The 25,939-nt window shown below is 38.9% G+C and overlaps 1 long non-coding RNA gene across 1 annotated transcript in view; it reads right to left on the reverse strand.

Annotated features, from left to right (window-relative positions):
• Window positions 1-25,939, reverse strand: part of LOC143668405 (uncharacterized) — a 141,126-nt gene that overhangs the window by 113,422 nt on the left and 1,765 nt on the right. The window lies entirely within an intron of this gene.

Consider the following 25,939-nt stretch of genomic DNA (forward strand, 5'->3'; position numbering starts at 1 on the left):
GGCTAGAACTTCCAACACAATGTTGAATAATAGTGGTGATAGTGGACATCCTTGTCTTGTTCCTGATCTTAGGGGGAAAGTTTTCAATTTTTCCCCATTGAGGATGATCTTAGCTGTGGGTTTTTCATATATTCCCTCTATCATTTTAAGGAAGTTCCCTTGTATTCCTATCTTTTGAAGTGTTTTCAACAGGAAAGGATGTTGAATCTTGTCAAATGCCTTCTCTGCATCAATTGAGATGATCATGTGATTTTTCTGCTTTGATTTGTTGATGTGGTGTATTACATTAATTGATTTTCTTATGTTGAACCATCCTTGCATACCTGGGACGAATCCTACTTGGTCATGATGTATAATTCTTTTAATGTGTTGTTGGATATGATTTGCTAGAATTTTATTGAGGATTTTTGCATCTATATTCATTAGAGAGATTGGCCTGTAGTTTTCTTTTTTTGTAATATCTTTGCCTGGTTTTGGTATGAGGGTGATGTTGGCTTCATAGAATGAATTAGGTAGTTTTCTCTCCACTTCGATTTTTTTGAAGAGTTTGAGGAGAGTTGGTACTAATTCTTTCTGGAATGTTTGACAGAATTCACATGTGAAGCCGTCTGGTCCTGGACTTTTTTTTTTAGGGAGCTTTTGAATGACTAATTCAATCTCTTTACTTGTGATTGGTTTGTTGAGGTCATCTATTTGTTCTTGAGTCAAAGTTGGTTGTTCATGTCTTTCCAGGAACCCGTCCATTTCATCTAAATTGTTGTATTTATTAGCGTAAAGTTGTTCATAGTATCCTGTTATTACCTCCTTTATTTCTGTGAGGTCAGTAGTTATGTCTCCTCTTCCATTTCTGATCTTATTTATTTGCATCCTCTCTCTTCTTCTTTTTGTCAATCTTGATAAGGGCCCATAAATCTTATTGATTTTCTCATAGAACCAACTTCTGGTCTTATTGATTTTCTCTATTGTTTTCATGTTTTCAATTTCATTTATTTCTGCTCTGATCTTTGTTATTTCTTTCCTTTTGTTTGCTTTGGGATTAGTTTGCTGTTCTTTCTCCAGTTCTTCCAAGTGGACAGTTAATTCCTGCATTTTTGCCTTTTCTTCTTTTCTGATATAGGCATTTAGGGCAATAAATTTCCCTCTTAGCACTGCCTTTGCTGCATCCCATAAGTTTTGATATGTTGTGTTTTCATTTTCATTTGCCTCGAGGTATTTACTAATTTCTCTTGCAATTTCTTCTTTGACCCACTTGTTGTTTAAGAGTGTGTTGTTGAGCCTCCATGTATTTGTGAATTTTCTGGCACTCCGCCTATTATTGATTTCCAACTTCATTCCTTTATGATCCGAGAAAGTGTTGTGTATGATTTCAATCTTTTTAAATTTGTTAAGACTTGCTTTGTGACCCAGCATATGGTCTATCTTTGAGAATGATCCATGAGCACTTGAGAAAAAGGTGTATCCTGCTGTTGTGGGATGTAATGTCCTATAAATGTCTGTTAAGTCTAGCTCATTTATAGTAATATTCAGATTCTCTATTTCTTTATTGATCCTCTGTCTAGATGTTCTGTCCATTGATGAGAGTGGTGAATTGAAGTCTCCAACTATTATGGTATATGTGTCTATTTCCCTTTTCAGTGTTTGCAGTGTATTCCTCACGTATTTTGGGGCATTCTGGTTCGGTGTGTAAATATTTATGATTGTTATGTCTTCTTGTTGAATTGTTCCTTTTAGTAGTAGATAGTGTCCTTCTTTGTCTCTTATAACTGTTTTACATTTGAAGTCTAATTTGTTGGATATTAGTATAGCCACTCCTGCTCTTTTCTGGTCGTTATTTGCATGAAATATCTTTTCCCAACCTCTCACTTTCAACCTAAATTTATCTTTGGGTCCAAGATGTGTTTCCTGTAGACAGAATATAGAAGGATCCTGTTTTTTAATCCATTCTGCCAGTCTATGTCTTTTGATTGGGGAATTCAGTCCATTAACATTTAGAGTTATTACTGTTTGGATAATATTTTCCTCTACCATTTTGCCTTTTGTTTTATATATATCATATCTGACTTTCCTTCTTTCTACACTCTTCTCCATGTCTCTCTCTTCTGTCTTTTTGTATCTGACTGTAGGGCTCCCTTTAGTATTTCTTGCAGAGCTGGTCTCTTGGTTACAAATTCTCTCAGTGACTTTTTGTCTGAGAATGTTTTAATTTCTCCCTCATTTTTGAAGGACAATTTTGCTGGATATAGGAGTCTTGGTTGGCAGTTTTTCTCTTTTAGTAACTTAAATATATCATCCCACTGTCTTCTAGCTTCCATGGTTTCTGCTGAGAAATCTACACATAATCTTATTGGGTTTCCCTTGTATGTGATGGATTGCTTCTCTCTCGCTGCTTTCAAGATCCTCTCTTTCTCTTTGACCTCTGACATTCTAACTAATAAGTGTCTTGGGGAACGCCTTTGGGTCTAATCTCTTTGGGGTGCGCTGCACTTCTTGGATCTGCAATTTTAGGTCTTTCATAAGAGTTGGGAAATTTTCAGTGATAATTTCTTCCATTAGTTTTTCTTCTCCTTTTCCCTTCTCTTCTTCTGGGACACCCACAACACGTATATTTGTGCTGTTCATATTGTCCTTGTGTTCCCTGATACCCTGTTCGAATTTTTCGATTCTTTTCCAGATAGTTTCTGTTTCTTTTTGGAATTCAGATGTTCCATCCTCCAAATCACTAATTCTATCTTCTGTTTCTTTAAATCTATCATTGTAGGTATCCATTGTTTTTTCCATCTTTTCTACTTTATCCTTCACTTCCATAAGTTCTGTGATTTGTTTTTTCAGTTTTTCTATTTCTTCTTTTTGATCAGCCCATGTCTTCTTCATGTCCTCCCTCAATTTATTGGTTTTGTTTTTGAAGAGGTTTTCCATTTCTGTTCGTATATTCAGCATTAGTTGTTTCAGTTCCTGTATCTCATTTGAACTATTGGTTTGTTCCTTTGACTGGGCCATATTTTCAATTTTCTGAGCGTGATCCGTTATCTTCTGCTGGCGACTGGGCATTTAGTCAGATTTCCCTGAGTGTTGGACCACACAGTTTAAAGATTTTTCTGTGAAATCTCTGGGTTCTGTTTTTCTTATCCTGCCCAGTAGGTGGCGCTCGTGGCACACGTTTGTCTACAGGATCCACCAGTAAAAGTTGCTGTGGGTCCTTTAACTCTGGAAAGCTCTCGCCATAGGGGAGGTTCGCCAGCCGAAGCGTCTTGGAAGAGTGCCAGCCGGCCCGGGGGTCCGAACGCGGGGAGTGTCTCCGGCCACCGCAGCATGTGAGAGCACCCGACCGAATTTCCTAGTCGGCCCGGGGTGCCAAGCGTGGCAGAATGGCGCCAGCTGTCACAGCCCGGGAGAGTGCACTGTTCCCAGCTGGACCGGCGAGTCACATGTTTGGAAGGGACCCCCTGGTCACCCTTCTCCGCAGTCTGGGGATTTCTGACCCAACTCTCTCAGTTGGTCCAGGGGGCCTCGCGTGGTGGGGACGCCAGCCGCTGCGGCCCAAGGGGACCGCCTGCCCAATTCTGCCAGCTGGCCTGGGAAGAAGGAAGGGAGGGACTCCGGCCGCTTGCTGTCCCGCCCAGGAAAGCCCGCGTCCCTCGGTGATCTCACCGGAGCTGGTTCTCCCTGACAGCCAGCCATTCCAGGATGGGGTCCGCTGTCCCTTTGATCTCCGTCGTGGCTCCGGGAGCTGCTCTGTATTTTCTCCACTCCCCCAGTAGCTGTTCTGGAGGAGGAAAGGTGAGGGTGGCAAGGCTGTCGAGGCTGGTGGCGGAGGAGCCGGTGAAGGCGGAAGAGGGCACCGTGGTGGTTGGAGAGCCACCGGAGCAGGAGGGGGAAGAGGGGAGAGGAGGGTGGGCGGGTCGGCTGCTGCGGGGCATGGGCGCCGCACGGCGGGCCGGCGGACAAAGAGGGGAGAGGAGGGTGGGCGGGTCGGCTGCTGCGGGGCGTGGGCCGGCTGTTGGAATTTTGATTGGTACTGTGTTGAATCTGTAGATCAATATGGGTAGAACTGACATCTTAACTATATTTAACCTTCCTATCCATGAGCATGGAATCTCACTTATGTAGTCTTCTTTGATTTCTTTTAGCAAAGTTATGTAGTTTTCTGTGTACAAGTCCTTTATGTACCAATTAAGTTCATTCCTACATAATTAATTCTTTTAGTTGCTATTTTGAATGGAATTTTTCCTTAACTGACTCCACAGTTAGTTCATTGCTTCTGTATAGAAATATTACTGAGTTTTGCATGTTAATTTTATATCCACCCACCCTGCCAAATTTATTAGCTCAAGTAACTTTGTTGTAGATTTCTCATGATTTTCAAAAAATAATATCATATCACCTGCAAATAATGAAAGTTTTACTTCTTCCTTTCCAATTTGGATGCTTTTTATTTCTTTGTCCTGCCTGACTGCTCTAGCTAGAACTTCTAATACAGTGTTGAATAATAGTGGTGACAGAGGGCATCCTTTTCTCATTCCTGATTTTAAGGGGAAAGCTTTCAATCCCTCTCCATTGAGTATGATGCTGGCTTTCAGTTTTTTGTATTATATTCTCATATTGATTTCTACCTTCTGAAGTTATTTTATCAGAAAAGGATGTTGGATTTTGTGGAAAGCTTTTTCAGCATCAGTGATGATCATGCAATTTTTTTCCTTTCAATTTGTTACTGTGCTGTATTACATTAATTGATTTTCTTGTGTGGAACCATCTTTGCATTCCTAGTATAAACCCCACTTGGTCGTGGTATATAATTCTTTTAATGTGTTGTTGGATTCGATTTGCTAGTATTTTGATGAGAATTTTTGCCTCTATGTTCATTAGGAAGGTTGATCTGTAGTTTTCCTTTCTTATAGCATCTTTACCCAGTTTTGGTATTAAAATGATACTAGCTTCATAAAATGAGTTAGGTAGTGTTCTATTTTCCTCAAGTTTTTTGAAAAGTTTGAGCAGGATTGGTGTTAGTTCTTTTTGGAACATTTGATAAAATTCCTCTGTGAAGCCATCTGGCCCTGGACTTTTCTTTGTAGGAATATTTTTGATGAGTGATTGAATCTATTTATTTGTCTTTGGTTTGTTGAGATCTTTGTTTCTTCTTGAGTCAGTGTAGCTGGTTTGTGTGTTTAGGAATTTGTCCATTTCATCTAAATTGTCTGGTTTGTTGGCATATAGTTGTTCATAGTATCCTCTTATGATTTCTTTTATTTCTTCAGGGTCTGTGGTAACAGACACCTTTTTGTTGCTCATTTTCTTTATTTGCATCCTCTGTCTTTTTTTCTTTGTCAGCCTTGCTAGTGGCCCCTCAATTTAATTGCTTTTTCTCAAAGAACCAATTTTTGGTTTTATTGATTCTTTCTATTGTTCTTTTGTTCTCCCATTCATTTAACTCTGCTTTAATCTTTGTTATTTCTTTTCTTCTATTTGCTTTGGGTTTAGTTTGCTGTACTTTCTAAAGTTCCTCCAGGTGAGCAGATAAGTCCTCCATTTTTTGCTCTTTCTTGTTGTTTAAATTAGGCATTTAGGGCAATAAATTTCCCTCTCAGCACAGCCTTTGCTGCATCCCGTAAGTTCTGATATGTTGTATTCTCATTTTCATTCATCTCCAGATAGCTACTGATTTCTCTAGCAATTTCCTCTTTGACCCACTGGTTGTTTAAGTGTGTGTTATTTAATCTCCATATATTTGTGTAAGTTCTCATCCTTTGCTGGTCATTGATATCCAGCTTCATTCTACTGTGATCAGAGAAAATGCTTTGAATAATTTCAATGTGTTTAAATTTATAAAGACCTGTTTTGTGCTCCAGCATATGATCTATCCTGGAGAATGTTCCATGAGCACTACTGAATGTATATCCTGGTGTTTTGTGGTGTAATGACCTGTATATATCTGTTAGGTCTAATTCATTTATCAAGTTGTTTGAGTTCTCTATTTCCTTGTTGATCTTCTGTCTGGTTGTTTTGGGACAGTGGTGTATTAAAGTCTCCTATTATTATTGTTGAAACATCTATCACTCCTTCAGTTTCGCCAATGTCTGTCTCATGTACTTTGGAGCTCCTTGATTGGGAGGATAAACATTTATGATTGTTATTTCTTCTTGGTTAATTGTCACTTTTACTAATATATAGTGTCCTTCTTTGTTTCTTATGATGTCTTTACATTTAAAGTCTATTTTGTCAATATTAGTATAGCTACTCCTGCTTTCTTTTGGTTACAACTTGCGTGGAATGTCTTTTTCCATCCTTTCACTTTCAATCTATTTTTTCCCTTGTGTCTAAAATGAGTCTCTTATAATCCAGCATATAGTTGGATTATAATTTGTAATCCATTCTGTCAATCTGTATCTTTTATTAGTCCATTAACATTCAAAGTTATTACTGAAAAGGTGTTTCTTGAATCCACCATCTTATCTTTTGGATTTTATTTGTCAGATTTATGTATTCTTTTCCCTCTTTCTCTTTTTTATTCTTTAAATTACCCTTACTGGTACTGTTCAGTTCTGTGCTCTCCTCCAGATCAAACTCTCCTGTCTAACTTTTTCTCAGCAACAGGACTCCCTTTAGTATTTGTTGTAGGGCCAGTTTCTTTTTGACAAATTCTTTCAGAATTTGTTTGTCTGAAAATTTTTATCTCTTCCTAAGTTTTGAAGGACAATTTTGTTAGGTACAGAATTCTTGGCTGGAAGTCCTTCTCTTTCAGGATCTTAAATATATCATAACACTGCCTTCTTGCCTCCATAGTGCCAGTTCAGTAGTCTGAACTCAGTTTTATTTGGTTTCTCTTGTATGCAGTAGATTGTTTTTCTCTTGCCACTTTCAGGATTTTCTGCTTTTCTTCAACATTTGACAGACTGATTGGTATGTATCTTGGGGAATGCCTATTTGGATTTGTTTTATTTGGAGTTCACTGAGCTTCTTTGACTTGCATATTTATGTCCTTCATAAGGGGTGGGAAGTTTCCCACATTATATCCTCAATTAATCTTCCTAGCCCTTCTCTCCTCCTTCTGGCACACCAATAATGCTTATATTTCTGCACTTTGTTTTGTCCATCAATTTCCTGAGATGCAATTCAAATTTCACCATCTTTTTTGCCATTTGCTATTTCGAGTGTTTGAAAACAGTTGTCCTGTCCTCTAGTTTGCTTATTCTTTCTTCTGCCTCTTCAAATATGCTGTTATGTGTTTTTCATATGTTTTTTTATATGGTCCACAGCATCTTCAACTCTGAGATATCTGCTATTTTGCATTTATTCTTTCAAATTCCTCTTAATGCTCTTCTAGTGTCTTCTTGATCTCCTTTATGTCATTAGCCATCCCATTTATGTTGTTCAGTAGAGTTATATGACCACCTTTGATTAGTTGTTCCAATGTCTGTGTCTCCTCTGGTGTTTTAATTTGGCCATCAGGCTGGGCTATATCTGTCTGCATCCTGATATGCCTAGTGATCTTCAGCTATCTTTGTGGCATGTAAATATCAAGATTGGTTTACTTTGGAAGTTGATTTCCTTCAATAGTCTAAAGCCTAGTATTTGCGATATGGATGTGGAGGAGGATGCAGAGCGTGAGGCTGGGCACAACAGTGTGGTGATGTGCTACAGCACAGGTATAGCCACAGGTTGGGGATGCTACACTGGTGCCTATGAGTGTGGGTGCCCAGCAGTGTGGAGAAGTGGCTGTGCAGGTACATGGGTCTGGGGGGTGGGTGGGGCACCGTGTGCACTGGTTTAGGGTGTGTGGCCTTTTGTGTGCATGCACAGGGCTCAGGGTTTAGTTTTGCGCCTGCATGGGCTGGCAGTAGATGTGGCCTAGCTGAGCAGGTGAGCGTTTGCCGAGAGCATGGGGGTGTCACTGGGGGCCATGAGCATAAGCAAATCTAGGAGGGCCATAAATTGATGTACACGTGTGCAGAGCTGAGGGAGTGCAGTAGGGTTGCTCAACTGTATGGGTTGGGGGCAGGTGTGGCCTGGGTATGGAGGTAAGTGCCTGCAGCCTTTATGCACTGGCAACCATCTTCAGGAGGTAGGGATTAGGAGTAAGTGCTCAGGAGGCACAGGGCAAGACTGCACTTTTCCAAGAGAGGTGGATTGTTCTGGGGCAGACGTGCACGTGTTTGGGGTGGTGTTGTGGGTTGGGTACACACGTGAGGGGTTGGCAGGGCAAGGGTGCTTGAAGCTTGGGGAGGGAAGGCAGGTGGCAGGGTTCAGATGCATGGGGTGTGGGGTGGGTCGCAGGTCACGGGGCTATACCAGTGAGGCTAGCGCTTTCAAGGAATGTGACCTGGCTTACCTCCTAGTCCCCATCTCCCTGTTCGTGCACTCCTGAGAGCTCTGGGCTTCTCATTAGGCTGTTTGCACCAGCCAGATGGTCTCCAGTTCTCTGCTACTCTGTTCCTCAGCTTTTGCAACCAGGGCCACCCTGTGCGTTGCAGAAGACTCTCCCAGGTCACTTACAGTCTGGAATCACCATCTCAGTCACTCTCCCATCCCTTCTCTAGCTATTCCTGGAGCAGGGTTGAATTTGATGTATTCTATTCTGCCACCTTCCTGGAACTCTCCTGGACCACTGATCCAGGACTCAAGCCAACCCACCTATGACAGAGCAGCCTCTTCAATAAATGGTGTTTGGAGAACTGAACACTCATATGCAAAAGAATGAAAGAGGATCCAAATCTCCTAATTTATACAAAAATGAACTCCAAATAGGTCAAAGCCCTAAATATTTGAGTTAAGACCATAAAACTTTTAGAAGAAAAGATAGGTTAATATCTTATAAATCTTTTAATAGGAGATGGTTTCCTAGACCTTACAGCCAAAGGAAGATCACTGAAAAACAAATAGATAAATGGGATCTCCTAAAAATTAAAACTATTGTGCATCAAAGAACTTTGTCAGGAAAGCAAAAAGGCAGGCTATGCAATGGGAGACAATATTTGGAAACCACATATCAGACAAGAGTTTAGTATCCAAAATATAAAGATTCTTCAACTTAACAACAAAGAGAAAATAACCAAATTAAAAAATGGGCAAAAGACATAAAGACACTTTTCAGAAGAGGAAATACAACTGGCTAAAAGGCACACGAAAAGATGCTTGATTTCACTGGCTATTAGGGAAATGCAAATCAAAACCAATTCGATATCATCTCACATCCCCCACAATGGCCATTATTTAAAACAAAAACATAAACAGAAAACAGAAAGTGCTGGAGAGAATGTGGAGAAACAGGTATACTAGTCTCCCTATCCCATCCACTGTTGGTGGGAATGTAAAATGGTACAATTGCTCTGGAAGGCAGTTTGACAGTTCCTCAGGAAGCTAAGTATAAAATTGCCATTATATTGCCATATAATCCAGCAATCCCATTACTAGGTATATATCCAAAGGAACTGAACATAAGAACACCAACTGCCATTTTCACACTGATGTTTATGGCAGCATTATTTATGATTATCAACGGATGGCAACAGCCCAGATATCCATCAGTGGATGAGTGGCTAAACAAGCTGTGGTATATACATATGGTGGAATAATACACAGTTGTATAATACAGAATAAAGTCAAGAAGCATGTAACAACATAGATGAACCTTGAGAACATCATGCTGAGTAAAATTAACCAGAAACAAAGGAAAAAACTGTATAGTCTCACTAATATTAATGAGTGATCTTTGATAGTTAAAGTTAAGAACACAGGTTAAGATAAGATAATTTGTACAGTGAATAAATAATTATTTGCAAAAGTCCCCTTGGGGGGCTGGGGACAAAGGAGGAAAGATTCAACGACCCCATTTGAAGAATTTCTGATATTATCACAAGCAGTGGGGACAACCAGATCAATTTGCCAAACCCGCGATCATGGGGTTTGTCCCTATGAAACTTATTCCTGCAAAGGAGAGGCTAAGCCTATGTAAAATTATGTCCAAGTGTCACCCGAAGAGAATCTCTTTTGTTGCTAAGATGTGGACACTCTTTCTAAGCCAACTTGGCATGTGAAATCACTGCCCTCCCCCCTACATGGGACATGACTCCCAGGGGCATAAATTTCCCTGGCAACGTGAGACAGAACTCTCTGGTTTTGCTGGGACCCAGCATCAAGGCATTGAGAAGGGGTTCTTGACAAAGAGGGGGAAGGGAGAAAACAAATAAAGCTTCAGCAGCTGAGAGATTTCAGAGTTGAGAAGGTCCTCCTGGAGATTATTCTCATGCATTATGTAGATATCTTTACTTAGTTTATGATGTATTGGAGTGGCTGGAGTGAAGTATCTGAAACTGTTGAGCTGTGTTCCAGTAGCCTTGATTCTTGAAGATGATTGTCAAAGATATAACTTTTACTATACATATACATATATGGAGAGAGAGAGAGAGAGAGAGATTATGGTGGCAAAGGCATGTCTATTTACTTAGGGTGATCATATGATATGTGAATAAAATTAGTTAAAAATGAAAAAAAAAATGAACAGAGAAAAGCAAGTGCTAGAGAAAATGAGGAGAAAGAGATGTACCTATTCTCTGTTGGTAGGGAAGCTGAACAGTGCCGCCACTCTGAAGGGCAATGTGGTGGTTCCACAGGAGGCTAGGAGTGGGGTTGCCATATGATCTTGCAACAACGATGCTAGGTGTATACCTGGAGGAACTGAGAGTGGGGGCATGAATGGACATTTGCACACTGGTGTTTATGGTGGCAGTGTTCACAATTTGCAATGGATGGAGGTGGCCTAAGGGTGCAACAATAGGAATTGAAGGGGAAACTGTGGTGTTCACACAGAATGGACTCTTAAGTGGCTGCAAGAAGTAATGAAGTTGTCAAGCATGCAATGAGGTGAATGACCCTTAAGGACAGTATGTTGAATAAAATATCAGAAACAAAAATACAAATATTACCATGCCTCATTCACATGGATTAACTATAATATACAAACTCAGAGTACTGAAGTCGAGAGCATGGGTTATCAGGTTGTAAGCTTTTAAAGCAGTCACATACATTTGGGAGTTGTAACTGATATTTTTAAATTCTGAGATACTGAGCTACTTGTATATAACCTCATCATTCCCTGAAACTTCAGATATTTATGTGACACCTGAGACTCAGAGTTAGAGTACTGATGCTATGAAAGTCAGCACTACCCCATTAAGCAACTTTTTCAAAAGTTGAAAAGCTGATCAGATTTTATCTAGATATATGAATGAAGCTGATATGGATGGGGCTAAGGTAAATAAGGATACTGGGTAAAGGATGATATGGCACATATTTTCAAACTTCAACCTCTGTGTGAGCCCAGTGGGACAGTTTATTTGGTGCAAAATTTATATTTCGGGTAGCACATTATTTAATTTAACTTGTATGGTCAGTTTACTTGAACACCATAATTACATGGAATCTTGAATAGGGCATGACATCTTATTGGTTTGTACAGGTTAGTGTGATGCATTGATATATCCCAGAGTAATTAGGGCAGAGAATAAAATTTGCAAAATCCTCTTGGGGAACTAGGGAGCAAGGAGGAAATATTCAACTTCCATCTTGGGAATTCTTCAAGCAGTGGAGCCAACCAATTCAATAGCTGAGTGCTCAACCTTGGGGCTCGCCCCATGAAGCTTACTCCTGCAAAGGAGAGGCTATGCCTACTGATAATTATGTCTAAGAGCCAGACCTGGAAAGCCTCATTTTTTGCTCAGATGTGGTCTCTCTTTATAAGCAACTTGGCAGGTGAACTCACTGCCCTCCCCACTATGTAGGACATGACTCCCAGGGGTGTAAATCTCCTTGGAATGAACTGGGACTCAACATCACAGGAATGAGAAAGCCTTCTTGCACAAAAGGGGAAAGAGAGAAATGAGATAAAATAAAGTCTCAGTGGCTGAGAGACTTCAGAGTCGGGAGGTTATTCTGGAGGTTATTCTTATGCATTACACAGATATCCCATTTTAGTTTATAGTGTATTGGAGTGGCTAGAAGGAAGTACCTGAAAATGTTTGTGTGTGTTCCTGCAGCCTTGATTCTTAAAGAAAACTGTATAACTATGTAACTTTTACAATATGTGTGATTGTGAAAACCTTGTGTCTGGTGCTCCTTTAATCCAGGCTATGGGCAGATGAGTAAAAAAAAAAATGAGGATTAAAATATATAAATAATAGGGGGAGATAAAGGTAAAAATTGGATAGATTCAAATACTGTGGATCAATGAGTGGGAGGAGTAAAGGGTGTGGCATATATGAGCTCTTTATTTTTCCATTTATTTCTTTTTCTAGAGTGATGCAAATGTTCTAAAAATGATCACAGTGAAGAATACACAACTATGTGATGATATTGTGAGCCACTGATCATATAATATGGTTGGACTGCATGTGTATGGACATTTCTCAATAAAAATATTTTTAAAAAGTTCAAGGAGGAGTTGCCTTTCTTTCTGTTAGGCAGCATAAAGGTCTTGCCAGGGTGGCTCTGTGGATATCAGCTATGCCCACTCATATATCTGTAAGTCAGCTAAGTGTAGATCTGCTCCATGGTGCAAATTTGCTGGTGTGCTTCTGCTCCGATGTCTCCCATTTTCATGGAATCAGTGTAGTACCTGGGATGTGTTCTCAGAACTGTGATAGATGTATAAGAATTCAAGCAGAAATGTGCAAATACTTAGTTAGGCTTAGAAATGGCACAATGTTACTTCACCTATATGACACTGGTGAAAACAAGCCATATGGCCGAGCCTAAAGTCAGGGGACAAGAAAATACACTCTGCTCATGGTAAGGCCATGGAAAGGATATGGATAGAGAGAAGGGTGAAGGGCCCAATCATTAGAATATGTCCACAGGTCACTTATAGAAAGTAAAGAGAAAGATTTACAGCATGTACTTGTGATACATGTATATTCCTCAAGTGGCCCTTTCTTTGGTGGCTGTGCATAAAAGATTGGATGCAAGAAGTGGTAGGTGTGTAGCACAAGTAGCTCCCTCAAGTGAGGTTAGGGATTTCAGGCAAGGCAGGGAAAGTCTTAACAGAAAGAGAAGAGGGGTTGCTGGAAAGCGAAGCATAGGGAACTTTGATTTTTTGTGGACCTCAGAGACATGTGAATTCACTCAAATGTTCTCAAGGTTCCACTATTTCCCAAATACTTCTTGGTTTTACTTATAAGCCCTGGGTCATCTGTAAATTCGACCTTCATTTTAATTCTGCAATTTGGAAGATCTACATCTTATTTTCAGATGCGATTGCTCTGGACCTGAAGAACAGAATTTCCTTTTGGGCAACTGTAGAAGCTCCTTGATTCTCTGACCATGCTTGAAGCCTAAACCTTAAAATTCTGAGTTTGTCACTGTCCTGGTGGTTTTGTTTTTGTTTTCTTTTGTTTTGTTTTTCACACAGAACAGAGTCCACTCTACAAATCTTGTATTCTACTTTCTCCCCTTGGTAATGTAATTTGCCAAAACTTTGCCTTCAGTAAGCGCTTCATTCTAGGTGACCAAAAATGATCATTTAAGTAACACAGATTGCCTAGATTCCACCCTCTGTTGCAAGAAGGATTTTTTCTTCCATAAATCCATCCAGGTCAGATAACCACTCAGATTCCCATTTTCTTAAGAGGGTGTTTCTGCAGCCACTTCTAATATCAGCCAAGGTTATGTTGTAGAGAATAAAATACTCACAAATTTAAGCAGAATGGGATATACTACAGACATTAAAAGGCTTCAAAGAGGCGGGCCGCGGTGGCTCAGCGGGCAAGAGTGCTTGCCTGCCGTGCCGGAGGACCCCGGTTCGATTCCTGGCCCCAGCCCATGTAAAAAACAAACAAACAAACAAAATATAATAAAACAAGAAAATGTTTAAAAATGTTTAAAAAAAAAAAGGCTTCAAAGAATTATTTTGGAGGACAGATAGAATGAATTTTAGGTAAACTTCTAGTATATTCAACGTCACACCTCAGACATGGGTCATTAGGGGTGCTACTGTTTTAGACAAAATCTGGAAGATGCCTAAGTCCTAAAGCTAAGGCATCTTAGCTTCAAAATCATTCCACCTGTGTTGCTAGAACTTTGGGGTGAAAAACGATGCCACCTCTGTTACAATGAAAACTTCTTTCCAAATTTTGTTTCAGAAGTCTCTGCCATAATCTGTTACCTGCAAAATGGATATCCCACACTGTCTTTCTCCCTACATATTCCAGTTGTGAGTTCAAGTCTTCATGATTTGTAGATTGAAGGAACCTACTTCAAATGTGGATCCCCAGTTGTAAGGCAGGCTAGGAAAAGTAGTTTATAGTTTTTCAACATCTGAGTAAATCATTTTGGGTAGCCTGGAATTAGGCCTTTCTGTTCCTCTGCTTGTTATGTTTGTCTCTCCAGAATTTGCCTTCCTCTTTCCTCAATTCTTTGGTCAAATGCCACTTTTGGAATGTGGTATCTCCTCATAACCCTATGGTAAATTGCAATTCTCCCTCACAACTAGCACTTACTATCTTCCTTTTCTTCTTTATTTCTTTTTGTTTGACTCTCTGACTAGAATAGAAGCTAAATGCGGGCAAGTGTTTTGGTCTGTTTTGTTGACAGGTGGGCTCCCAGTGCCGAAATAAATAGTTGTTAAATGGTTGAATAGTTGGAGAGCCAGTGTTTTAGTTTGCTAGCTGCCTGAATGCAATATACCAGAAATGGAATGGCTTTTACAAAGGGGAATTTAATAAGTTACTAGTTTACAGTTCTAAGTCCGAGATAATGTCCCAATTAAAGCAAGTCTATAGAAATGTCCAATCAAAGGTATCCAGGGAAAGACACCTTGGTTCAAGAAGGCCGATGAAGTCCAGGGTCTCTCTCTCATCCAAGAAGGCACATGGTGAACACAGTCACAGTTTTTCTCGCTCAGCTGCAAGGACACATGGCGAGCACAGCGTCATCTGTTAGTTTTCTCTCCTGGTTCCGTTTCATGAAGCTCCCCAGGAGGCATCTTTCTTCTTCATTTCCCAAACACTGGCTGATGGACTCTCTGCTTCATGGTGCTGTAGCATTCTCTGCTCTCTCTGAATTTCTTTCATTCTCCAAAGTGTTTCCTTTTTTATAGGGCTCCAGAAACTTATCTAGACCCACCCAAATGAGTGGACACATGTCGTCACCTAATCCAGTTTAACAACCACTCTTGATTAAATCACATCTCCGGGGAGATGATCTAATTACAGTTTCAAACATACAGTATTGAATAGGGATTATTCTGCCTTTATGAAATGGGATTTTGATTAAAACATGGCTTTTCTAGGGTCCATACATCCTTTCAAACCAGCACAGCTAGCAAATTCATTAGATCCATTATAGGTATCTTCAGTATATGAGATGTTTCTTTTTTCTTGTACTGATATTAATCATACTTTTCCCGCATGGATTATGCTCTTGGTATCTTAAGAAGCCCTTTCCTCTCCTGTGATTTTATATATATCCAATATTTTATTCTAAGAGTTTTAAACTCTTGCTTTTCAGAGTTAGGCTTTTAATACATTTGAAATTGTTTATGTATGGTATGACACAGAGTTCTAATTTTGGTTTTTTTTTTCCATTTAGTTCAATTGTCCTATCATCAGTTAATGAATAATCCATTCTTTCTTCTCTGATTCATAATACCGTTTCTGTTATGTACCAAGCTGCCATATATACATGTTTTTGATTCTGTGCTTGCTATTGCTTAGGTCTACTTCTCTATTCTTGCTCCACTGTTTCACTGCCTGCTTTTTAAACTCAATGTTAAGTGTAAAAATATCAAAGTTATACTTCACTGTATTTTCTGGGTTAAGCTATATGATATAAAATATTTGCATATTTGAGGATTTAAGGTCTCTATGTGAATCTCTTATGCGTATGTTCAGGGTATATTAAACTATTTTCTGAATAAAAGGCATTACAACTATGTACTATGAACTGTATGCAGTGCCCTAAATAGTATATATCACACAGAAAGTGGTGGTTAATAAATAATTCTGGAATGAATAAATGATTAATGAAAGATTTCCTTGCAACTCCCTGGGTATTTCCTGGTATCACCAGATCACTCCCCAAGTTAATTCGTCCTAAGAAAGATATAAACCAGGAATTGTCTGACTTCAATTTGAAAGTAAAATATCTAGGAACTCATAAATCTCTGTGTAGGAACTGTTCTATGCAAACAAACAAGGACAAAAATTTTCAGACATAGATTAACTGGAAAACTAAACCCAAATGTCAGTTGCTTATTTATGTATTAACCAATTATTAATGCACATTATTTACTTGTAGATAATCCTTGGCATATTTCTAATCCCAGACTGGCTTTTCCCTACTCTTCAAGAATCTCTAAATTTTTCAATTCCTTTATTCGCTTCTTTATTGAACCTAGGAATACACTCAGAAAAATAATGCTGATTTAAATTTTATCCTAAATAAACTTAAGAGGGGAGATGTTGTTTCAGTTTGCTAAAGCTGCCAGAATGCAAATATTTATCAGAATTGGGTTGGCTTCTATAATGGAGATTTATTAACTAACAATTTATAGTTCTTAGGCCATTTAAATGTCCCAAAAAGGCATCAACAGGATCATACTTCGACTCTGAAGACAGGCTGCTGGCATCCAGGACATCTCTGCTATCTGGGAAGACACATGGCTGGGGTCTACTGGTCCTTTGCTTCCAGGTTTCACTGTTTTCAGCTTCTGGTTCTACTGGCTTCCTCTGTGGGTGCCTGGGCCCATTTAAATTTGTTGTGGACCTGAGGAAAGCCATGTTCTTTAATCCTCATTCAATATTGCTGGGTGGGAGCTTTTTGATTGTTCCTGTGGAGCTGTGACCCACCTAATTGTGGGTGGCAACTTTTGATTAGATGGTTTGAGATGTGTCTCCACCCATTCAAGGTGGAGCTGCTTACTGGAGCCCTTTAAGAGGAACCATTTTGGAAAAAGCTTTAGAGCCCATGCAGCCAAACTTTGGAGATTGTTCTAGTTTGCTAGTTGCTGGAATTCAATATACAGAAACAGAATGGCTTTTAAAAAGAGGAATTTAATAAGTTGCTAGTGTGCAGTTCTAAGGCCGAGAAAATGTCCCAGTTACAACAAGTCTATAAAAATATCCAATCAAAGGCATCCAGCGAAAGATACCTTGCTTCAAGAAGGCTGATGAAGTTCAGGGTTTCTCTCTCAAATGAGAAGGCACATAGCAAACACAATCACAGTTTCTCTTTCATCTGGAAAGACATATGATGAACTCAGCCACGGTTCCTCTCTCATTTGGAAGGGCACATGGTGGACATGGCATCATCTGCTAGCTTCTCCTGGCTTCGGTTTCACGAAGCTCCCCGGGAAGCATTTTCCTTCTTTATCTCCAAAGTTCGCTGGCTGGTGGACTCTGCTTCATGGTGCTGCAGCATTCTCTGCTCTCTCTGAATCTCCTTCATTCTCCAAAATGTTTCCTCTTTCACAGGACTTCAGAAACTAACCAAGACCCACCCAAATGGGTGGACACATACCTCTACCTAATCCAGTTTTACAACCATTCTTGATTAAATCACATCTCCAGGGAGATTATCTAATTACAGATTCAAACATACAGTATTGAATAGGGATTATTCTGCCTTTATGAAATGGGATTTAGATTAAAACATGGCTTTTCTAGGGGACACGCATCCTTTCAAACCAGCACAGAGATGAAGAAGGAAAATACTCCCCGGGGAATTTTCATGAAATAAGAAGCCAGAAGAGAAAGCTAGCAGACTTTGCCATGTGCCCTTCCAGCCGAGAGAAAAACCCAGAACTTCATTTGACTTTCTTGAGTGAAGGTAACCTCTTGTTGGTGGCTTACTTTGGACATTTTCATAGCCTTGCCTTAATTTGAATATTTTCACAGCCTTAGAACTGTAAACTCACTGCTTAAGAAATTCTATGTAGGAGCTGTTCTGGTATATCACATTCCAGCAGCTTGCAAACTAGAACAGTTCTCTCCTAGCTTCCTTTTCCAGGGCTTTTCTCTCTCTAAGCTCTCTGGGTTTTTTTCTGTCTTTCATCCTCACATAAAAGACTCCAGTGAAAGAATTAAGACCCACTTTGAAAGGGGTGGGTCATATCTCAATTGAAATAACCTAACCAAAAGGTCCCATCCACAAAAGGTCTGCACCCACAGGAATGGATTATAGAATATGGCCTTTTCTGGGGCACCTAACAGTTCCACAGATGTATATTTGAGCAAAAGAAATTATAACATGGAATATGTATTTATTATCTAAATGACACTTAACTGATTTTGAATTACTTATGCAAGCACGCTGTTATACTAAATTGGTCAATAATTAATTACTATTTGTGCTAGATTGTCATTCCCTTGGCCCTTGGCTTAACTATTTCTTACTTGGCTCTGCTTCCAGAACAGTAGACTAAGAAAATAACTATAGGTAACATGGTGGGGCTAATTTGTCTTCGATGTTACCTACTAGTATTTGTAATACTTCTACCTTTTAATATTTCATTTATTACAGAAAACACAAGGGTCATTGGATGGATAGAAATTAGAGGGAGGCAGATTTCATCTCAATATAAATATATCTCAAAATCCTTGGCACGGTCTATAAGCCCTTGAATGATTTAGCTCTAGCTTATTTCTCCAGTCTCATCTTGCCAACATTCTTCCATTTTTCTGTGTTCCAGTTCTTTGACAGTTTAATGCCTTCCTTTTCAGGGCCCTTGCACATGTACTCCTTTGGCCAGGAATAGTCTTCTCTACTTTTTTGCCTAATTGTTCCTACTGTAGATCATAATTCAAACATCAATTTCTCGGAAAAGCTCCACCCTCAAAACAAACAAAAAAATTTCTAGGTAAGATGCCCTGTACTATTCCCTGGCACAAATTATTTCAGTTACTTAGCAATACATTTGTGTGTCTCTTACACTAGACTATAAGCTTCAAGGTAAAAGGGACTGTTTGTTTTACTAACCATTTTTCTCACTTAAATACCTCATATGTAGCAGGCAGGCAACAAATATTAGGTAAATAAAAATCTATTTTTTTGTTGGATAAACTGGCAATTTTCAACTCAAATTCTAAAATGAGCAAATAAAAAAAATCCACAAAAAAGAAAATAAAAACAGTTGACATGAATAAGTAAATAACACTTAGTGTTCAAGAAATAGACATTTGAGGAATTGAAGAGAATGTGCTTGTGTACAGGCATTCAAAATTCAAGCAACTTTAAAATGCTGACAAAATATACCATGTGCATGTACTAGATTTGGCTACAGGTTGCTAATTTGTAACTCTAGTCTTAAATCAGCGGATATATCCAATACAAATGATATCATAGAGGATGTTTAATGAGACGAAAAATGCTCACATATGTTAAGTAGGAAAAAAACATACTAAGAAGCAGTAGTAGTATTCTCACTTAAAAACTACTCAGAGAAAATTCCGGAAAAGTCTTACTAAAATATCAACAGTGGCTGTCTCTGTGTGCATATGTGCTTTTCTGTCTTTTCTTAATGTTCCATAATGAACATGTACTGTTTCTGTAATCAAAATAAATTGTCTTTAAAAGGAAAATAATTCAGAAGGCAACATGGAGTTTAAAATTGTAGTCTGGGATTAAAGGTAGGGAAATTAATTAGGCAATTGCAATAATGTGGGTGAAAGAAGGTGGAAGCCAAATTAAAGCAGTGACTGAGGACCAAGTGAAGAAAGTAATTAGATATGAGGACATAGAATGAACAGGATTTGGTAATCCTGGCTCCGTTTACATTGCAGATAAAGATTAAAGAAACATTAGCTTAAGCACAGTAATTGAATTGGTAGCCCTGGATCCATATGGGTTGAAATAAAGGTTATGGAGTTGAAACTGAATGTATACAAATGAAATTCCTTAAGGAGTGTAAAATAAAAATAGGGCAAAGGCCTGAATTCTGAGGAACTCTTGGAAGGTTAAGAGGCAAGTATAGGAAGAGAGGCTCATAAAAATATAAAGGATTGATTGGAGAAATAAAACAAGTAGGAGGTTATCATGGAGATTAAAGGAACTAGGTTTCAAGTACAAATTGGCCAATGATGCTACCAGAGAAAGTATCTTGCTAGTTTCTGATGTTTGCTTTCTGTGAAAGGACCTCAATAGGTCCAGCTTTTTCTCTATATCTGGGGAGGTTAAGTGACTTAGATGATGAGTAAATTGGCGAAGACTATCTGGTTTAGCGCCATCTTCCAAACTTTTCAGAACAAACTTGCCCAGAGACAAGTTCTCATTTGATTTGCTATGCTCTTTGTTTTGCTGAGAACTGGAGGTATAAGTGTGACTTGGGGTCCAGTTAGTAGACCTTTTTGCCTTTCACACTAAGCAACATTAACCAATTTAGATTTATTACTAATAAGATATTTTAGCTCCAAACTCTATCTTTTGTCTTATTTCCCAAATTGTTCAGAAACTACTTAAGGAAGAAGGGAATTATTCTTTTGGAGACCCCTGAGAAACCCCCAAAATTGATGTCAAGTACCATAAGGTTTCAGGTAAGGTTGCAGCTGAAATGAGGCTAATTAATTTGACAATTAGGAAGTAACATAATCACTATCTTACTTAATAAAGTCAAACAGATTCTCCAAGGAAGGCAACTGAAGCAGTATTTCCATGGTGAGGGAGGTGGGGAAGAGGGCAAATATAATTACTGCCCCAAATCTTGTCCCATAATATTCTCTAAGAACGGGGACATGCCATCTAGGGGATTATATTAGTCAGGGCTATTTTAGTTGCAAATGAATAAAACTCACTTTAAAATTTTAAAAATATGGGTGGTGAAGAAAAAGCAGAAGTTAAGTGTTTAACTTGATTAATAAAGGATCATAGGTAACTCTGTGATCCTGGATTTCAAATGCTGTCATGTGGGCTCTTGATCCTTCTATTGTTCATATCTGCCTTTTTCTGTTTTGCTATATTACAATGTGTGGGTTTGAAACTGTTATGTACCCCAGAAAAGCCAAGTTCTTTTAATACAATTTTGTGGGTGGGACCTTTGGATTAGGTTGTTTCAAAAAGAGATGTGACCCACCCTATTCAAGGTGGTTTTTAATCCTTTTACTTGAGCCCTCTATGAAGAGAATAAAAGGCAAAAAACAGACAGAGCTCAGAGCCGACATAGAGAATAGAAAGATGAAACCAAGTGAAGGATGCAGAGAGAAAGACTGTGCCCCAGCAAAAGCCAGAAGGATTCACAGGAGCTGAGCCATTTTCAAATCTACCGATGACAGAAGGGTCAGCAGATGTCTTCCCATGTGACAGAGAAATCCCAGACACAATTGGCTTTTCTTGAGTGAAGGTATCTTATTAATACGTTGATTTGGACATTTTCATGGCCTTCAAAGTGTAAATTTGTAACCTAATAAATCCCCTTTGTAAAAGCCAATCCATTTTTGGTATATTGTATTCCAGCAGCATTAGCAAAGTGAAACGCACAAGATCAGCTTGTTTCATATTGTGTCAAAGTAGGTCAAAGGCAGCCCTAACACCAGGAAATTTTTCAGAGATAAGTCTGGCCTGATTCATGTGCCTATCTTTACGGCCGGGAGAAAAAGTCACAAGATTTGCAGCCATATTGGATAGAAGAAAAGAATCTCCTGAAAAGAATAGATGGACATTCAAAAAGCAACTGTTGTCCATTGCATTCCACAACTTGGCTACCCAGCATTCATACTTGTGTTTCTTTCTTTACACATAATTTCAAAAATAGCCTAGCCTAAGATAATGTACTTATCTCCAAGAAAACTAAAATTCCCACCACCCCTCCACCCTCAATGAGAGACAGGCAAAATCTCATCCAACTACTGCATCTCGCTTGAAAACCAAGAGTTTGTTTGGGTCAGGTCTGGATATAGCTTCTTTTGGTATAGTATGGTAAAGATGATTTTTATTAGATAATGGGATATACTTAACAAAAAGAGTAAGAGTAGCATAGTTAGATAGTAAATGACTAAGATACCTTAGTTAATTTAGTGACCTTGGATTTGGCTTCCAGAAGGCTCTCCCTTATCCTCTGCCCACATGAGAAGTTATTAGAATTAAGCAAATTGTTGCTTGCAAGGCATAGCATTTCTCTGCCAACATAATTCTCTTTCAATTTTAGTTGGCTGCTATCCACCTCACTTTTCAGTAACTGTGATTTAGAAACCAAAAGCAGAGATGGTCTATGTTAAACATTTTCTTTCCCTTAGCAATGTCTATCCACCAGTCAACTAATCTTTATTTCTATTTTGGCCTTTGCATTCAGAATTACAAGCTGAGGAGTGAGTTTGGGGATAATGCAGCTGGGCTTTCTCTGTCCTGAGACATCTCAGTGGAGAGTTCCTCAAAGTAGGGCTAATTTATCAACCTTTGTTAGACAGGATGTGTACAAGGGATGGATGTCATAAGGATCAGGCTTTTCCCAATGACATCTTTTACTGTGTTTCAATTTTCTTCTTTTGTGTACACCAACTTTAGCTCAGAACAGAGAATAAGGGTTTTCCAAATCTGTACAATTCAGGTATCTGACTCTTGACAACCTGAATTTCTGGCTGCATGCAGAAAGGGATGTCTTACAAACATTTTTCTCTTCCTTATGCATTCAGTTAGTTTGAACTAAATTATATCCTGTGCTTGGAGGAGCTCACTATTAGACACGCTCCAAAACTGACATTTTTCTAATCCATGACTGCAGGAGGTAAGTTCTTCACCATCGCAGTATTGGCAGAGGCAACTATTTGCTCGCGGTTTTATGAGATTTCACCATTATTTGTTGCTGGAATGTTCACCTCTGATAAAATGTACAATCTATTCTCTCTGTATGGTACAAGTATGATTGTTTCCCCTCTGACCTTAGGTCAGAACTTATGAAGATTGTGTCTTCACAGTGGCATCCTCCATTCAATCAAGCCCTCGGCAACAGGGCTCTTATTGTGAAACATGTTTACATCCTCCTAAGGGAATATTTTTGCATCTTTTTTTCACTCTACTATAGTCAAGGAAGATGCAGGAGTGGGATGGGCATCAATGTTGTCAGGTCCTTTTGCTTAAACATCTTATGCTGGCAATTCTAGTTGGTTGTAGCTGTCCATGTTGGGCAAACTTCTATATGTGGCACCCACCACAGCTTCCTGTCTTTGAATTCTCAAACTTTCTGGCAGTATCTATTCCTTTCTTCTTGGCATTTCAGCCATGAGTCAGGAAATACATGCATAAATTCATGGGCTTTCTTGCAATACAACTGAAACTGCCTACATTTTCCTGTAATGATTTCATTCAGGCAGTTTCTTCCCAGATTCCAGAGTTAAGTGCTTCTTTCTCAATAGTGCTAGTCAAAATGGTGAGCATAACTCTGATTAGTTTTGTTGGTTAACCTACTAATTTCTGAACTAGTCATTGTGGCCAGGAAATATGGGTACTTTGGTAGGCCTGATTCATGGCCCACTCCTGTTGTATAGGAGTTAGGACTAGGTAATGGATGGTTGTACCCGGACAAAGAGGGGCAGGTTTATATTAGGATAAATTCTCAAGTCTCAGTGGCTTAATGCAAAAGAATGGATATGAATTCCAAAACAAGTGTTCTTAATTGTCAGGCAGCTTTCTTTCAAATGAAGATTTAGGATACCCTATTCCTTCCATCTCGTGACTTCACAATTTTCAATATATGGCTTCCACTGCAAATGTGTTCTTCTGCCTCAAGTTGGTGGGGAAATACTGGAGGATTGTTCATGTGAAGCCTTTATGGGTGAGATGTGGAATAGGAGTACATCCCTTCTGCTCACATTCCACTGATTAAAATCTGACACACACCTAACTGGTACTCCCAATTGTAAGGGAGGCTATGAAATATAGTCTAAGGTGTCCAGGAAAAAGAATCTTATTTCTGCAAGAGATTCTGACCACTAAACATCTATTCTACTTTGCTTCCCACACAGAGAACACAAAGAATCTAAAGTTCCATCCAAACTCTGGATTAGGCTTAAAGTCTATGATTTTTAGGCAATGTGCAATCCTCATTAGGTCCAGATGTGCCCTACAAACTAAAAATTTATTTCTACTATTACTCTACCCCTGTAAACCCAATATATAGTGGTAGATCAGAGACAGGATAACTATAATATGCTTTCCCAAGAGAAAAATGAATGTGAGATACTCAGTAATACTGATATGTAACAATGAAGAAATACTAAGTAGGCATTTACAATCCATCTTCCATGAGAGTGGAGGAAGTCACAGATGCCAACCTTAGTCTTTGGGAGGAGCTCATTTGTCTATTGTCGTTTTTCTCCATGGCCATATCTGTTGTGGATACTGGGAGCTGTAAGGGTTTTATATTCATTTCCTATTTGTGCAGGGTTGGGCCTAATAGCTGTTTTAACACCTAAACAAAGATATTTTCATACCAAGCTTATAGTTTAAATAGTAACAAAATTCCTTAGAAAACTTACGTCTTCTGATCTATTTGCCTCCAGTAACTATACCAAAAGTTATTTTCTTAAACACACTTCTCAAGTCTGATCGAATTCTTTGCTTCCTTGCTCTTACAGCAGTTTCTCTCTCAACTTCAATGCAGCCATTTTCAGGTAATCTGAAATAATGGGCTTGGATAAGAAGGCCAAAGCTTTCATCTGATCTTTGTTGCAGGACTAAATCTTGAGGGATCTATACTTAGGTTGAGGTTAAGAAAGTTAGTTTTTCCAACTCTTAAGCACGTACTTTTTCTGTTTCTATTCCTTTCATTTCTACCAATTATTTCCTGAGCTTATCTTTCATTTGTAAAATCTTGCTAAAAGAAAAACGTAAAATTAAACATGTACTATTACTCTGACTACTTTCAAACATTTTCTTTAGAGCTATAGTCTCTAAACATGCGCTGTGATTTTCAATGATCACAGATGATAGTTTTGCCACTGCAAAACACTTTTTCCTGCCTCAGCTATAAGTTTCCTGATCATCTGCTGCATCAGCACTTAGGCCAATGTCACACATTGGCTTAGGTTATTTTTAGGTTACTATCTTAGCAGTACCCCCTTCTGAATTAGTTATGGACACTGTAGATCCTATAACAGAAAAATGCTCAAATCCTAATTTTCCTCTCTTACGAGAGAAGTCCAAAAAGTATGTTCCTAATTGGTAGGTGGTTCTCTTTCAAGTAGTGACTCAGCCACCCATGCTCCTACTCTCTGGCTCTGCCATCTTCAACCTGTAGTTTTCAAGGTCAGCATGCTCACTGTTATCAAGCTGATGGAGAAAGAATAAGGAAAATCCTACGTGGGAGGATTTCACGAAGCCTGGAAAGGAACATATCACTTCCATTCATAGACAACCGGCTAGAACGCCACATGGCCACACCTAACTGTAAAGGAAACTGGGAAATTTAGTGTAGCTGTGTGGCCAGGAAGAAAAATATTTCAGGAATGGCTAGTCAATCTCTGCCACAAGGTTCTAAAAGGAAAAAAAAATGCTAGACAAAAATAATAGAAATTGACTCCAGGGACCTTATCCATTCTAACGGTTTCTGTATTCTGTTACAGAACACAGGTTTGACTGTACTCTATTAGTTCCAAAAGGATAATCATTTCAGTACTATACAAAAGAGTAAGGAAGGCTATTTTTTAAATCCCATGGGTTTTTTTCCAAGGAATGGCGTTACTTTAAAAGATGTGTTCGATAGGAGGAGAGGTTCAGAAGCTGACTGCAGAGGGTTGATAAATGAATTTCAGACACCAAAATAGAGACAGAATGTAGATTACTCTTTAAAATAATCTTTAAGGGAAATAGAGTAAAAGCTACAGAAGGATAAACTAAAGAACCAGAATGGAGGATTAAATACAGAAGCAAAAGATAATAAACGGAAGAGAAAGAAGGGATTGAACTACAGCATGGTTAAAGAGTAGTCTTGGGTGCATGGGTAGTTCAGTGTTTCAGTGCTTGCCAGCTA

Source organism: Tamandua tetradactyla, chromosome 24 (genome assembly GCF_023851605.1).
Source record: "Tamandua tetradactyla isolate mTamTet1 chromosome 24, mTamTet1.pri, whole genome shotgun sequence".
In the NCBI taxonomy this organism is placed as follows: domain Eukaryota; kingdom Metazoa; phylum Chordata; class Mammalia; order Pilosa; family Myrmecophagidae; genus Tamandua; species Tamandua tetradactyla.